The following is a 14,128-nucleotide window of genomic DNA, read 5'->3' as shown; positions in this document are numbered from 1 at the left end:
ACTCCATAAGTTTCATCTTTCGAGTAGCAGTGGTTGTGTTCCATGCTGGGGCTGCTTAGCTGATGATCGGTCGAAGTTTATCATGGAAAAGAAGCAGTTTTATACATATGCTAAAATTATGAAAGAAATCTTGATAGTTTCATATATTTTATTTTTCTCCAAAAAAAAATGCTAGAATAAAGTGTCTTTCGTACCAGTTTTTGCACTTTTCCGTCTTGTTATATAAGGGCTTTCAGCCATGCCTTCATATGATTCGAATTAAAAATTATGAGAGATAAAGAGGGTAAGGAGGATGAATATACAGGGCTAATAGCAACTATGTTTTGCAATGTGGTAGATAATTTAAAATCCAAAGCTTTCAGGATTTTTTGTAATTTTGCGAACATTTTGAAAACCTCACCGCAAGACAGGTAGAACAAAGTGACGTTTCATATGAATTTTCGAACCATTTACAGGTGGTGGTGTGAAAAATAACTTTGAACCAAATTTACGGAACAGGGAATAATACAGCAAAACAAAAACTTAGCCACAGATGCCAACTGCTCAGGATTCGACATAATATTTTTAAGAAAACGGTAGAGAATCATAAATTAAATTTTGCAGAGTTCCAGTTAATTTTGCAAACATTTTAAAAGTCTTAACACGGATTACCCGTAACAAAATGCTTTGACCGCGCCTGGCATCAGGATCTCATATACAAGCTGATAAATTTCAATATCTCCAAAGATCTAGTACTGCTAATTAATACGAGTAATTATCTGCCGAGTTACGAGTTATTAATACGAGTAATTAACTTTTCATATAAAGATAAATACAGCCGTTTCTACCACTAGATACATTAGAGCGGGAGTTCCGCAAGGATCAATCCTCGGCCCTGTGCTCTTGCTCCACCTAATTAATTCAGCTGTCTTTCCAAATTTTAATAATATGAGAAGCATCACCTTAGCCTTCTACGCAGATGATACTGCCCTTATGAGCAGATCCATAAATCCTAAGAAGTCAGTTACTAATCTCAGTAATATCATATCTCATATCTAATAATCTTGACTTCGCCGGTCACCGGTGACCCCCGTGGCGCTACGAACAAACTCAGTGTCGGTCACCGGTGACCCCCATGGCATTCAACGTGTTGAAACGGTGTGAGTATTCCGGATAACCCAATAGTCTGACTCAAATGAAAACTGAACTTACGCAAAATGCAACAGGTATTTCTTACAAGTTACAAGAACTATGCTTCGAACAAAATATTTTATAGTGAGGTATACAACTAAAATAAAAGCTCTCAGAATTTTCAACCCATTTTCTAACATTTTATAAACCACGAGAGAGCCGGAACAGAGTGGTGTTTGATGCAAACTTTCAAACGATTTACACGTAGCTCGGTGGAAAATAACTTTAAATCAAATTTACAAAACAAAGAATAATACTTGGAACATAAACTTAGCTACCAGTACACTGTGGGCCAGAAGACCATGATCTTTGGCCAAAAGTCAAAAATTAAATTTTCAACTAAAATATGCGTAGGCAGTTTTAATACAGCCCAAATTAAGTATTCATAATCATTCCAAACATTATAATTTACTTTTTGGACCGACAAGAGTACAATGCAATGAAAAATATGTTTAATTTTTTTTTAAATGTAACTTTTAAATTTTTTTTTCAGAAATATATATAGAAATTTCACCTTACTGTTACATTTTTATCAGAGTAATTAGTGTTGAATTGTAGTAAAATTTTTCAATTTGTTGGATTAGTTAATACTCTTGACAAACTTATAGTTTATATCTTATCATTTGACATTTTACAATGATTGAATGACTTTCGAAACTTAGTTCCAAAAAGTTCCACGAGGTAATTAGCTAAACTTTTTTGTTGTTGTCTTCTTTGATGTTTCTTCTTTCGAAAAAACCTGCCCCATTTTGCCTGTATTGCAAAGGTGAACTAAATATACCGAAAAACAAAAATTACGTTTTTTTTTCTTCATGTTTTCGCGTTATTTTGTAATATTATTTCGGAAATATAATTTGCTTTTCATTTTTAATATAAAATTACGAAAATTATTTTATTTTCATTGCTATATTTAATTATTTAAACGTACTATATTTTTTTGTTTAAATTTTTGCTCGCCATATTTCAGCCGCCATTTTGTTTTTGTTTTTTGGGTATTTTTAGTGTATTTCAAAATTTCAACTATGAATTCAATTTACCTGCACATGAAAACCCGCAAATTTTGAAACAAATTTTATCGAAATACTAATTTTGGTCACGCAACCTTGGATGCTGGCCCACTGTGCAATAGATGAAATTTTCCCCGAAAAGGGAAGAGATATGGCAATCCTGAAGATGATTAAAAAGCGTTTGAATTAGGCCGCCAACATTTCACCAAATTATTCAATATGTTAGAGAAGAATTTTGTCCCGTTAATGGTTTGTTTACTGAAGACCAACAAAGCGTAACGCCGATGTCCCCAAACACTACTAAGAATTCTTAAACACGCATCATGCGTTCATTTCTCATAGCTGGTAGGATTATTTCATGTATTCTCTTTTTGTTTATTCTGGTTAAGATCTTGTAAATCATGAGACTTGGCTACCCTTCACTAACGGCATACAATATATTCACACATTATTAAATAGGGAGGAAAACGAAATTTCTAAAATGCATGAGAAAAAGCACTTCATAATTTTTTTTTTTCTTTTCTCTTTGCCGGGAGATAGGAACCATGTGCTTGTACAATCAGGGCATAAAAAAATATGGTTTTCAAAACATTTAATAGCAGGGCTCGAAAAAACTCAGAAATTTTACCCGTCCCCGAGGACGGCTTGTCCAACAATGTACCCGTCCTCCTGTGAAACTAACCCGTAGCTTCTAAATAAATAAAAATATAATTTTCTTTTATTTATTACAAACATTTATATAAATTGCACAATGAATTAGTTGTTACTAGGATTACATTATACAGTAATAAAAGAAATACTAGGTTACTAATAGTAACCTAGTATTTCGCTTATGAAACAATTTAGATGAAATAATTTAAATGACAAAGGTCGAGTTGTCGGGAATGTCAATTTATCCGAGGGTACTGCGTTTTTTAAATGAATCAAACATGACGTTTGCTAGTTCCACAATCAAGCCAATGATTTGCAAAGGTTTCTGCACAGAAATCTGAAAGGGGTTTTCCATTTAGGTAGATGTTCATAATTGCGCTTATCGCTTCTTGTTTAAGACCAGTACGTAACGTGTTATTTTGTAAGGTCACTGCTGAAAAGCCCCTTTCAACCGCTGCAGACAGAGAAAACATCAATTCCACCATGCGCGGTATATTGCTGTATTGTGGGTCATTTTGCAGCATTAGGTCTTTATAAATAGCTTGGGCTAGGAGGGCTGAAGTTTTCTGGTGTTTAACGATGTTATGTATCTTAAATTTTAATGACACCTATTCTTGATAAAAATTTTCTTTATCTACTCCTTCAGAAAAGCGAAGGCTGACGAAGGAATTAACAGGATTTCTAGATTAGAGGGTCATTGTAGAAGTGAGGCGCTAGACCTTTGTAAGATAACAAAAATTGAAAATGTATCACGAACATTAACGGGAAAATGGACGTCCACGCGGACGTCGGATTCGAGAAATTCGTTGTCCGTCGGGAATTTTTGACCACCTAGGACGGGTGGTTTTTCGAGCCCTGTTTCATAGTCAATTTCTTTTTATGAGAGCAGTTAAAGTTATAGTTATTTTATTCCCCACTTAAAAAAAACAGCATATTTCGAAGCAATCCAGATTAAATATGTTTGTATTAAATGTAAAAGCCATGCATTATTTTTCCCCTGACTGTCCTAAACAAAAAAATTATATAAACACTAAAAATTTTGTTTATGTTAAAAAGAATAATAGGTTAAAAATAGCGTAGTAGAAGAACCAGGTAAGTGAATTTTTAAGAGGTACTTATCAGAGAAAATTACATAAAGTGGTCGTATCACTTAGAAAAAAAAAAGATTGTTCCATTTACTACATTTAATAAAATAAGTATGTTTAAAGTAACAGAACTGTCTTTGCTTTCACTTTAAACTTAACTAATCCATATTAGTTTTGAGTACGCTTGCATGATTTTTATTTTCAATGAGACAGTGGTAAACGAAGCGAGGCAAAGAATTATTAGCTCCCCCCCCCCTTCGAACAGTTACTCTGATTAAAGCCTCTCTAAATATGTCACTTTCCTGGTTCTTTCACTAAACTTTTCAATTATAAGCCTCTAAACTTTTCAATTACAAATTTCAACCTACCACGACAAGTCAATAATTAAAAAATATGTAGATGTGATCTATTGGTTAGTATTTTAACTCTTAAATGTTTAAGTAGTTTAATTTTTAGAAAATATTTCCAACTTTAATTGTTGTTTAACTACCACTTTGTAAAATTTTTAGCTACCGTACAAGTTGGCAAGTATGGATATCTATTATAACGGCATTACTTTGCTGTCAGTTTTACTATTTCAGCGTCATAAATTTTTTTTTCATTAAGAAAATCGTTGGAAGAATGGCAAAGTGCAAATAAATAAAATTCTATTAAATTCTTATAAATAAAATTTTTAAATGTCGACGACAACGTGCACAAGGTTCCCATAACAACGAAAATATGTAAAATATTAATCATCATTAAAGAGCAAAAATATATTAAAAGAGATAAAAATTACCATCTTTTCTCAATCATTTTTTTTTTAAGTTTTTTTTTGGATGTAAATGCAAATAAAATATTTCGTTTTAAATCTGAATAATTTACTATGTTCTTTATGGCGGTATTTGGCATTGAATAACTAAATAAACAAAAAATGAATTGAGTTTTTAGTCGCCTGTAGCGTTCTTGCATGCATCAAAAGAAGTTAAAAGAAAGTAAAAATAAAGAAAGTAACCAATCCTAATTCCTAAAAACGAAGACATGAATAACAATGAAATAAAACAAAAATTAAAAAAAAAAACTAATAAGAACTATTGTTGAAAAAGAACTACACACACATCATATCTTATTTGAAAATAAACAAATAAATTCCTTATTTTAAACTCATCAAAGAGTGAAATTAATTAAATCAAAAATTCTACTGCCTTGTTGTCATGAATGCCAACAATGAATTAAATGGAGGAAATGATCATGTCATGAAATGTCAAATATGTCACTCATAACTCAGAAATCAAAAAAGAGTAGTGAGAAAGTCCAACACTTTGGTAAATAAAATAAGTTGAATAGGTGTGACGGAAGGTTGCAGACGACCTCCTCATAAATGTTACGCAGAAAATAATAGAGATAAATATATAAACTTATTTGTTTGTTTACTTTTTCTGTAATGATGTTTTTATTTTTAAGAAAGGTTCAAAGGTTAAATGAAAAAGTTGATGCCGAACTTTTTCTGAAAACGAATAAATAAACAAACGATAAAAAGAAATGAAGGCAGATGTCAACAATGATTTTATTCTAGATTAAGGGTTCCTAAAAGGTGTTCCGCGGTACCCTGGAGTAGTGTTGAAAGGTAACAGGAGTTTCGAGATTTAGAACTCTTTTTTTTTCTTTTTACCTAGAACTTTATTTTGAAGCCAGTAGTTTATTTAATATCAACTTTATTAGAATCATTTGCGTTTTCTGGGAAATTTTGACGAGAATAACTAAGTTTCTGTACCAGAGCTACCAATATTTTCGGAAGATATTATTTTTATATTTTAAGAGATAACAAAACTTAGCTTTTTTTATTTCATTCCTAGATTTATAAATTTAATTTAAAATGATTTTAACCACCACTACAAAAGAAAGAACTATCTATAAAAATGATTGATAAAAATGATGATAAAAATAATTAATCATTATATATAATGATTAAAAATGATTGATAAAAATGATGATAAAATAATTAATCATTATCTGTAATGATGATCAAAATGATTTTAAATATGCCGTGATAAAAATGCATACCGTGATAAAAATGATCTACCGATAAATATATACCGTGATAAAAATTTTGATAAAAATATTTAATCCGTACTTAAAATTAAATCAATGAGTATCAGCTACGTGAATTGCATTTATCTTAAGAAAGATGCGAATTGCGCGGGGTCGGAGTTGATTATCCTTACTACTTATTACTACTTATAACTAACTTATTACTTATAATGCATGATAACAGAAAAATGGTGTATTTAAAAAATTTGGAAATTTCTTTGCCTACTGCCGATATTATAATTCTCGGAGAATAAAAATTAATAACATTTAAGTGGTTGCTGAACAAGGTGAATTTCCACTGCTTTGATGATAAGTTATTACTATAACGTGCATACTGATATGTATATACTGATAAGAATATTACTATATATATACTGATATGTATATACTGATAAGACTATTACTATAACATATATACTGATATGTATATGCTGATAAGACTATTACTATAACATATATACTGATAAGACTACTACTATAGCATGTATACTGATATGTATATACTGATAAGACTATTACTATATCATATATACTGATATGTATATACTGATATGTATATACTGATAAGACTATTACTGTAACAATTTTGTGAGGTCACGGGACGCATTGTTAATATAAAACGACAGAAGTGAATGACTAAATTTCTCTAGATACATTCCCATAGTAAATTAAGTTATCAATCTATTCTTTTTTTTTTTTTTTTTTTAGATGACGTTTTTGAAATAAGTTCCCTAACGCCTGATGAATTAATAACAGTTAATATTCTAAATTTAAAAATGCAAAACGAAAACTTAATGAATAAATTTTAACGTCATAAATATTCTATTCCAGTTCTAATTCTTTACCTGATATCGGATATAAAATCAATAACTCTCATGTCAGATCGACGTGTTTCTTAATCAAGGTTGGCGATATCAAGAAGTAGCCTTGGCCTTCATTTTTTTTTTGTTTCAAATTTTGCCGTTTCTGAAAGGTCAACTACCTCCGGGTTAAACTTGCGGGTTATTTATCACCACGTGACAACCTAATTTTTTTTAGGGTTTAGGTGCCTTTGGTTATATATAAAAAATAACACAGTATGAAAGTTTGATAAAAGATTCCTTGTGACGCTTTTTGGTTAAAAAGGTTGAGTTTGTGCAATATTTCGGTATTCAGACAATTGCGTCACGTGATTGTAGGACACTTCAGACTTCAGGCTAAATAGTTGCGTGTTTTTAAGATTACAATCTTCAAGTTCAGGTATTTTGAAACAAATTAACTGTTTGGGATATTAAATAATGATTACTTGAGATAATGACGGATGTGAATATTAGAGAAACATTATTTTGGAAATAATTGACGGATATTTTGCGAAATTTATGAGGAAATTTTCGTTTTTGATGCCAAAAGAATTATATACCATATTGGCGACATTGTATGTAAATGTGTTAATGGAACGTTTAAATAAAATTCAAGTGCAGGTGTGGTTTCTATTACATTAATTTAGTCGTAATTTGTTTTCCACTGCAAAAATAAAAAGTCGTTATTATATCTAAATTTAATTTTTAAAATGAATGTTAATTACAGGATTGATGCATTTTATTATTAAGCAATGTTAATTTCCAGAAAACCAATGTTAATTTTAATGATTGTTACGTTTTATCATTATTATCATTAGAATCATTATTATCATTTTTTTAAATCAATGAGGAAATTTTATTTTTTAAAAGCAATGGAAAGTGAATACCACATTTGCGACGTTGTCTGTAAGTGTGATTATAGAAAATGTCTGAATCAAGTTAAAATTCGAATATAATTTGTAATACATTTATTTAGGATTTTTTTTACATTTATTTATGGTAGTTCAAATATAATTTGTATTACATGTATTATTTAATTTGCATTGCATTTATTTACATTTATTTTATTTTTAATATAATTTGTGTCACATTTATTATAATTTGTATTACATTTATTTATTTTATTTATAAATAGGGCTGGAATGTTAATGATAAATGCATTCTTTTGCCTTTTTAGTTGTTTTTTGCTCCATAGGGCATTAATCTTAATCTTTGTTTTTTTTATAGATTTTTTTTTTTTAATTTTTCAACAATTTCTTATGAATTTCGAATAATATTTTTCATTTTAAGATCATTTTACAATCGAAATAATTTTTTTTTTTATAAAATAATAAAAATTTCGCTTTTAAATTTTAAATATCCTACCACTAAGAATGTTGATGTTGAAAAGAATTTTTCAAGAAGAATTTGTTTTCTAACTATAGCATGATCTTTCAATTTTAAGATTATCAAAAAATATTTGATCAGGTAATGCACTTTGAAGATTGAAATTAAAAATTCATTAATTCTTAATTAATTTTATCAGGTATTATTTTACATTAATTTTAATTATTACCGTGATTTTTGCTGTATTTATAAATACAAGTTTCGACTTAGGATTTTTTTTAAAGTTAATATAAAACATGCTTCCGAAAATTTTTGAGTGCATTATCTTATTTTAAGGTTTTTTTTATGGAATTTAGATGCATTTTTTAGGATGTATTTTGTTAAAATTTTCAAATCATCAATATCCTAGCCTTGATAATATATTTTTTATAGTTAAAAATAAAAAAGTTATTTTATTTAAATTTTATTTTTAAAATCGATATTAATTTCAATGATTTAAATAAATTATCATTATTATTAATTTTATAAAAAATTCATTATAATAATTTTTAAAAAAAAGCTAATAATATTTTTTTATTATTAACCCTTTTTCTTACATTCTGCTTTAAGTTGATACGTTTTAACTTCATTTACAACGAATTTGTTAAAAACTCTCTTTAGACGATGAGTTTTGAACTCTCCTTTAGTGAATACATTGCAAATTCGTTTCTCGTTTTTGTCGGCACATTCTCTTTGGGCAGAAATTTACAAGGCATGCTTTCTTTATTGACAAGGAAGAACCAGATTTCTTTGGTTGTTATCAGCATGAAAGAAATAAAAGTTATAAAGATATGTTTTTACCTATAAAATGTTTGTTTATCCCATAGCATTTACTATCTATATATATATTTCTTTTACACGGCGACAAAAAAAAGCCTCATTTCAACTACCCGAATGGCAACGCTAGAAAATCGACCAATGATTGCCGTTAAAAATGTCACATGCCAAATCTAGCTGAGGTGGCTCAACATATAACGCTTTTAAAAACGGAAACTGAAATAACCAGAGAGAGCATTCTTACCAAATGGGATCTCTACCGAAATTGACCCTATCAGCTGCGGCAATCTCATACTATTAAGCTAGGCAGAAGTGAGTAGTCTTTATCGATAGATCTCTATTTTAGTATTTTGTTGAAAGTGCTTTTTTTTACGAATTTATATATTACGAATTTATTTGACAATTTTTGATTTATATCACGAATTTATTTGTTTTATTATTGTTATTAGTTATTCATTGAAAAATGAGTCTCAGTCGTGCTGTTACGCTTTAAGATTTCAGACTATAGCACATTTCTAATAGGTTTAACGAATTAAATGTCATTTATTTGAATTCAAATTTATTTTAAAATGACTTAGTATTTACTAAAAAGATGTAATTTTTTTTAAAAAAGAAAGTTGTTGTATGGATTTGAATGATTGTTTTGAATTCTTAGAATTTTGTGCATTTGCAATGTAACTAAGTTAGTAGCGAGCGAAGCGAGCTTGGTTTGTGAAGCAAGCCATATAAGATTGCGTAGCAATTTTCAGGGGTTGGCGAGCGTTAGCGAGCTGGGGGCGCAGCCCACTAGTAGTTATTTATTATCGCTTCTCAATATTTTACTGTTATTAAGATTTGGATTATTATTTCAAATCTAATGCTTATAACTATAAGCAGATACACAACATTTCTACATATTATTAAGATATTTAAAGCGGTTTCTAGCTTAATAACAGCTCTATAGCTTCTTAAACAGTTAACAAGTTATATTTACTTTTGTAATAAGCTTTGTGTAAAGCTGTATCTACACTACATGTGCAATTAAAAATGATGAAATGTAAAACATTATTGGAAATTAACTTTTTGCACTATTACAAAATTATCTGTTACGAAAAAAATTTTATAACAGTTTTTATAATAGCCACAAAAAAAAGGGAATTCAAAAATATTTTTTGAAGAAGTTGCAATATTAACTGAGCAAAATGATTAGGTTTAAACTTATCCTAATATAATCGGGAAATAAATGTGTGCAACCACATCTATTTTTATAAAATAAAACATTTTGAAATCTTTCAATTGCACACCTTCCTTTTTGGTATAATCTGTTCGTCTTCAAGAAATAAAATAAAAAAATTATTGAGTAGTAAACGCGATGATTGGTAAACAAAGAGAGTAACATTAAAAGGGATACATAATGTATCCAACATAAATGTTAAACATCGTTGACCGCTGACGATTTAACTCCTTTTTCATGTCTAAACGTTGCAATGACGAGATAATTCGTCATTGCACTTGTCAATAATGTTTGGGTATGAAATCAATATTTAGAATATTTAGAATATTTTACTTTCTTCTATATTCTATTAAAAAGCAGTTGCTGGTGAACTAGTTTCTGAGTAAAATTACCGAACAACAAAATGCTAACAATGAGCAATCAAGTTATGAGTTAAAAATCTTAGACGAGTTAAAAATTAAATCTATTTTCAAAATGAAATTATTGGTATTTCAATGGTTGATTTAAAAGTTAAGAATATTGGTAGATAAAGAGTTCTAACAAAAAAAATTTAAAACAATTTTTTTTAACAAAGAAAGCAAAATTTTACAACCAAATTTATTCTTAATTAATATTTTATAATAATTTCGAATTGAGTTCTATCAACATTCAACACACTATGAATCTGGTATTAATAATAAAAGACCTAAAAAATAAATACTTGATAATGTAGGGCAAAATTATCACATTTTGCTATTGACCAGTGGTCAGTTAAAAACAGTCGTCACTTTTTAAAACATGTGGCCACTTTCTAACAATTATTTAATAATTTTTTATGAAACTATATGTATTCAATATGCTTTTATGTGTATAGGCACGGGTAAAAAAAGATTTTTTTAAAAGATTGACTTCGAGCAATTGAAAAATTTGATGAAAAGAATAAATTGGTCTAAAATTTCAGGTATTGTGCGATCTAGCAAACGATTTTAAAATAAAATAAGAAAGTCCTTTAAATATTTGTATAAATTGTGATACAAAAAGAATATTTTAGTTTTTAATGAAAAATTATTTTTCCCTATACAGAATTAAAATAAAATTATTAAGAAAATTTAATTTTTATATTTGAAATTTATTAAAAAATTTAATAACGAAAGAAAAAATCACACGGCACTTAAAAAATTTTTTTTAAATATTTTTTAACTGTTTGGTGCTTGGTTTCTAAAAGAAAAGAGGCTTCTCATACTCATGGCAACAACGAAAGTGCAACTTTTTATTCTTCGGTTATCAAAGTAAAACCCTCTGCTCCTGTTACAAAAATATTTTTATTTCCCTCTATTTTGTAATATCACAATTGGCTATAAAAGAGCCATTTCCTAATTATTTATATCTATATGAGGAAGAACATTTTATAATTTAAAATTAAAAATTTTTTTTGCAGAATTGTTATTTTTGTAATACTCAGCAGTTTCTATATTTTCTTCGAAAATCACTTACTATTTCACATAATACCTGAAATTTTTGTTCAATTTTCGAAACATAATTAATCGTACGAACTATTATAAATATAATTAAAAAATACAATTTCGAAATATACTAAATTTTCGAAAAGGAAATAAATGCAAAAAGAAAAGAATATTGCTTTAAACTAAGTGGAAGTTTTTGTTTCCTCGAAAAAACACTTTAAACCGTGGCTAATTTAAAGCATATATACAAATATTTACAGTAGTTCTTAATGTCGACATTCTATTCACAACCCATTATTTACTGACTTGATTAATGATATGATACCAAAACAAAAACTAATAAGGAAATAATTTTGCTACCAGTTTTTATTTGTTTCTTTATTTTAACATTTATATAAAAAGAGAAAAGACACGGAATAGTAATACAGATTAATAAAAAGAGAAGAAAATTTATTAAAATAAAATAATTTTTAAAATATTTTAATTTTTTTTATTTATTTAAAAAAAAAAATTCTTTTTTTTAAAACAAATATTAAAAAATCTAAAATTTATATATGATTTAGGTACGGGTAACTAAATTTAGGACAATGAACAGCTGGAACTTAAACTAACTAAACAGTAACAAACTTAAACTAAACAGTGACTAACAGTGAAAAATAGTCTAGATTAGTATTATATATAGTATACCATTTTTCCTGCAAAGCTTTTTGAATCAGTTTAATATAAAGAATCGAACTAAAATGAATAAATCGATTCTAACAAAAAATTTTGGCATGAAATTTTTAACAATTAGTTTAAAATATATTTTTTAAGCAAAAATTGTGAATAAAAAATGTATACATTAAAAAATACTCTAGTAATAAATATTTGTCAAGAGAAAATAATTCTAAAAAAAGGACACACAATCTTTTTTTAAGAAAATTTTTTCCAGTGGTCACAAGGTTAATGTTTGAATATCTGATTCCAGATTTAATAAATTTTATTTTAAAATTATTGTACCCACAACTACACATAAGTAATTCTAAGATATGTATAAAATACCACTTGAATCGTCGACTCCCTTGATGAGGCTATTAAACTTGAGGCAAATATTAAATATCAAATCAGTAGTATAAAAGACAATAAAGATTTATTGGCAGCAATGGGAAACTACGACACCATCGTTAGATTTTTATACTAAGTAAGAAATATTTTAAGCATTAAAATAAAATTTAATCACAAAATATTGTGAAATTTCAACGACAGTTACTATTTTATTGAAAGAAATATTTTAAGCATTAAAATAAAATTTCATCACAAAATATTGTGAAATTTTAACGACAGTTACTATTTTAATGAAAGAAATATTTTAAGCATTAAAATAAAATTTCATCAAACATAATCACAAAATATTGTGAAATTTTAACAACAGTTACTATTTTAATGAAAGAAATATTTTAAGTATTAAAATAAAGTTTCATCACAAAATATTGTGAAATTTTAACGACAGTTACTATTTTAATGAAAGAAATATTTCAAGCATTAAAATAAAATTTCATCAAATTTAATCACAAAATATTGTGAAATTTTAACAACAGTTACTATTTTAATGAAAGAAATATTTTTAGCATTAAAATAAAATTTCATCAAATTTAATCACAAAATATTGTGAAATTTTAACAACAGTTACTATTTTAATGAAAGAAATATTTTAAGCATTAAAATAAAATTTCATCAAATTTAATCACAAAATATTGTGAAATTTTAACAACAGTTACTATTTTAATGAAAGAAATATTTTAAGCATTAAAATAAAATTTCATCAAATTTAATCACGAAATATTGTGAAATTTTAAATAACTATTTTAATGAAAGAAATATTTTTAGCACTAAAATAAAATGTCATCAAACATAATCATAATGTCTTCTAAAATCTTAGCGATAATAAAAATCACAACTTACCTCCTATCTCCTAATATGCTTCTCCAATCACCAATCAAACAATTAAATGTATCTACCCCTCCTGATTGTGGTGGTGATAAAGAACAAAAACAAAAACCGAAACTTAACAATTAAGTGGCGCTTTAATTCAGGAATTCGCCAAACCACAAGCGGCCGTGAAAATTTACTCTTTCTTTTCCACTCCGTTCCGTTTCGTCTCTGATCTTGGAACCATTAAATTCGGTGACAGATGTTCTTTTTTTACTCCCTTTTCTTGGCGGAGATTTGCGGAACGGAGCGCTATTGGCTCGTTTATCAAGCTGACCTCAAGTTACACAAGAGAGCAAGTAATAAGGAGGGCTCTTTTATTTGGCGGTAATATTTAATTCGGAAGTTTGGTTTGGTTTTACCCGTAAATATATAGAGTTGGAATAATTTCTAATTTAGCTGCAACCGTGTTTCTGTGGAACCGTAGAAAATAAAAGTAGTTAAATTAGTGTGCGGCGTGACAGGTTTGACTTAAGACATTTGATGTTTAAATATAAAACATCACGAATTATAATTTACTAATATGAATTCTTGTAATTCA

At 27.8% G+C, this 14,128-nt stretch overlaps 1 protein-coding gene across 1 annotated transcript in view; it reads right to left on the bottom strand.

The window, feature by feature from the left end:
* LOC107445008 (very long chain fatty acid elongase AAEL008004) overlaps positions 1-13,784 on the bottom strand; it is a 49,164-nt gene extending 35,380 nt beyond the window's left edge. Inside the window, exon 1 of the mRNA XM_043042237.3 lies at positions 13,561-13,784. The gene's annotated coding sequence lies outside the window, so the exon portion shown is untranslated. The remainder of the gene's footprint in view (positions 1-13,560) is intronic.
* Between the last annotated feature and the right edge of the window lie 344 nt (positions 13,785-14,128).

This window comes from Parasteatoda tepidariorum, chromosome 5 (genome assembly GCF_982258835.1).
Source record: "Parasteatoda tepidariorum strain Cologne lab strain chromosome 5, Ptep-v5.0, whole genome shotgun sequence".
In the NCBI taxonomy this organism is placed as follows: Eukaryota; Metazoa; Arthropoda; class Arachnida; order Araneae; family Theridiidae; genus Parasteatoda; species Parasteatoda tepidariorum.
This window is presented reverse-complemented; position numbering and strand designations above follow the sequence as displayed.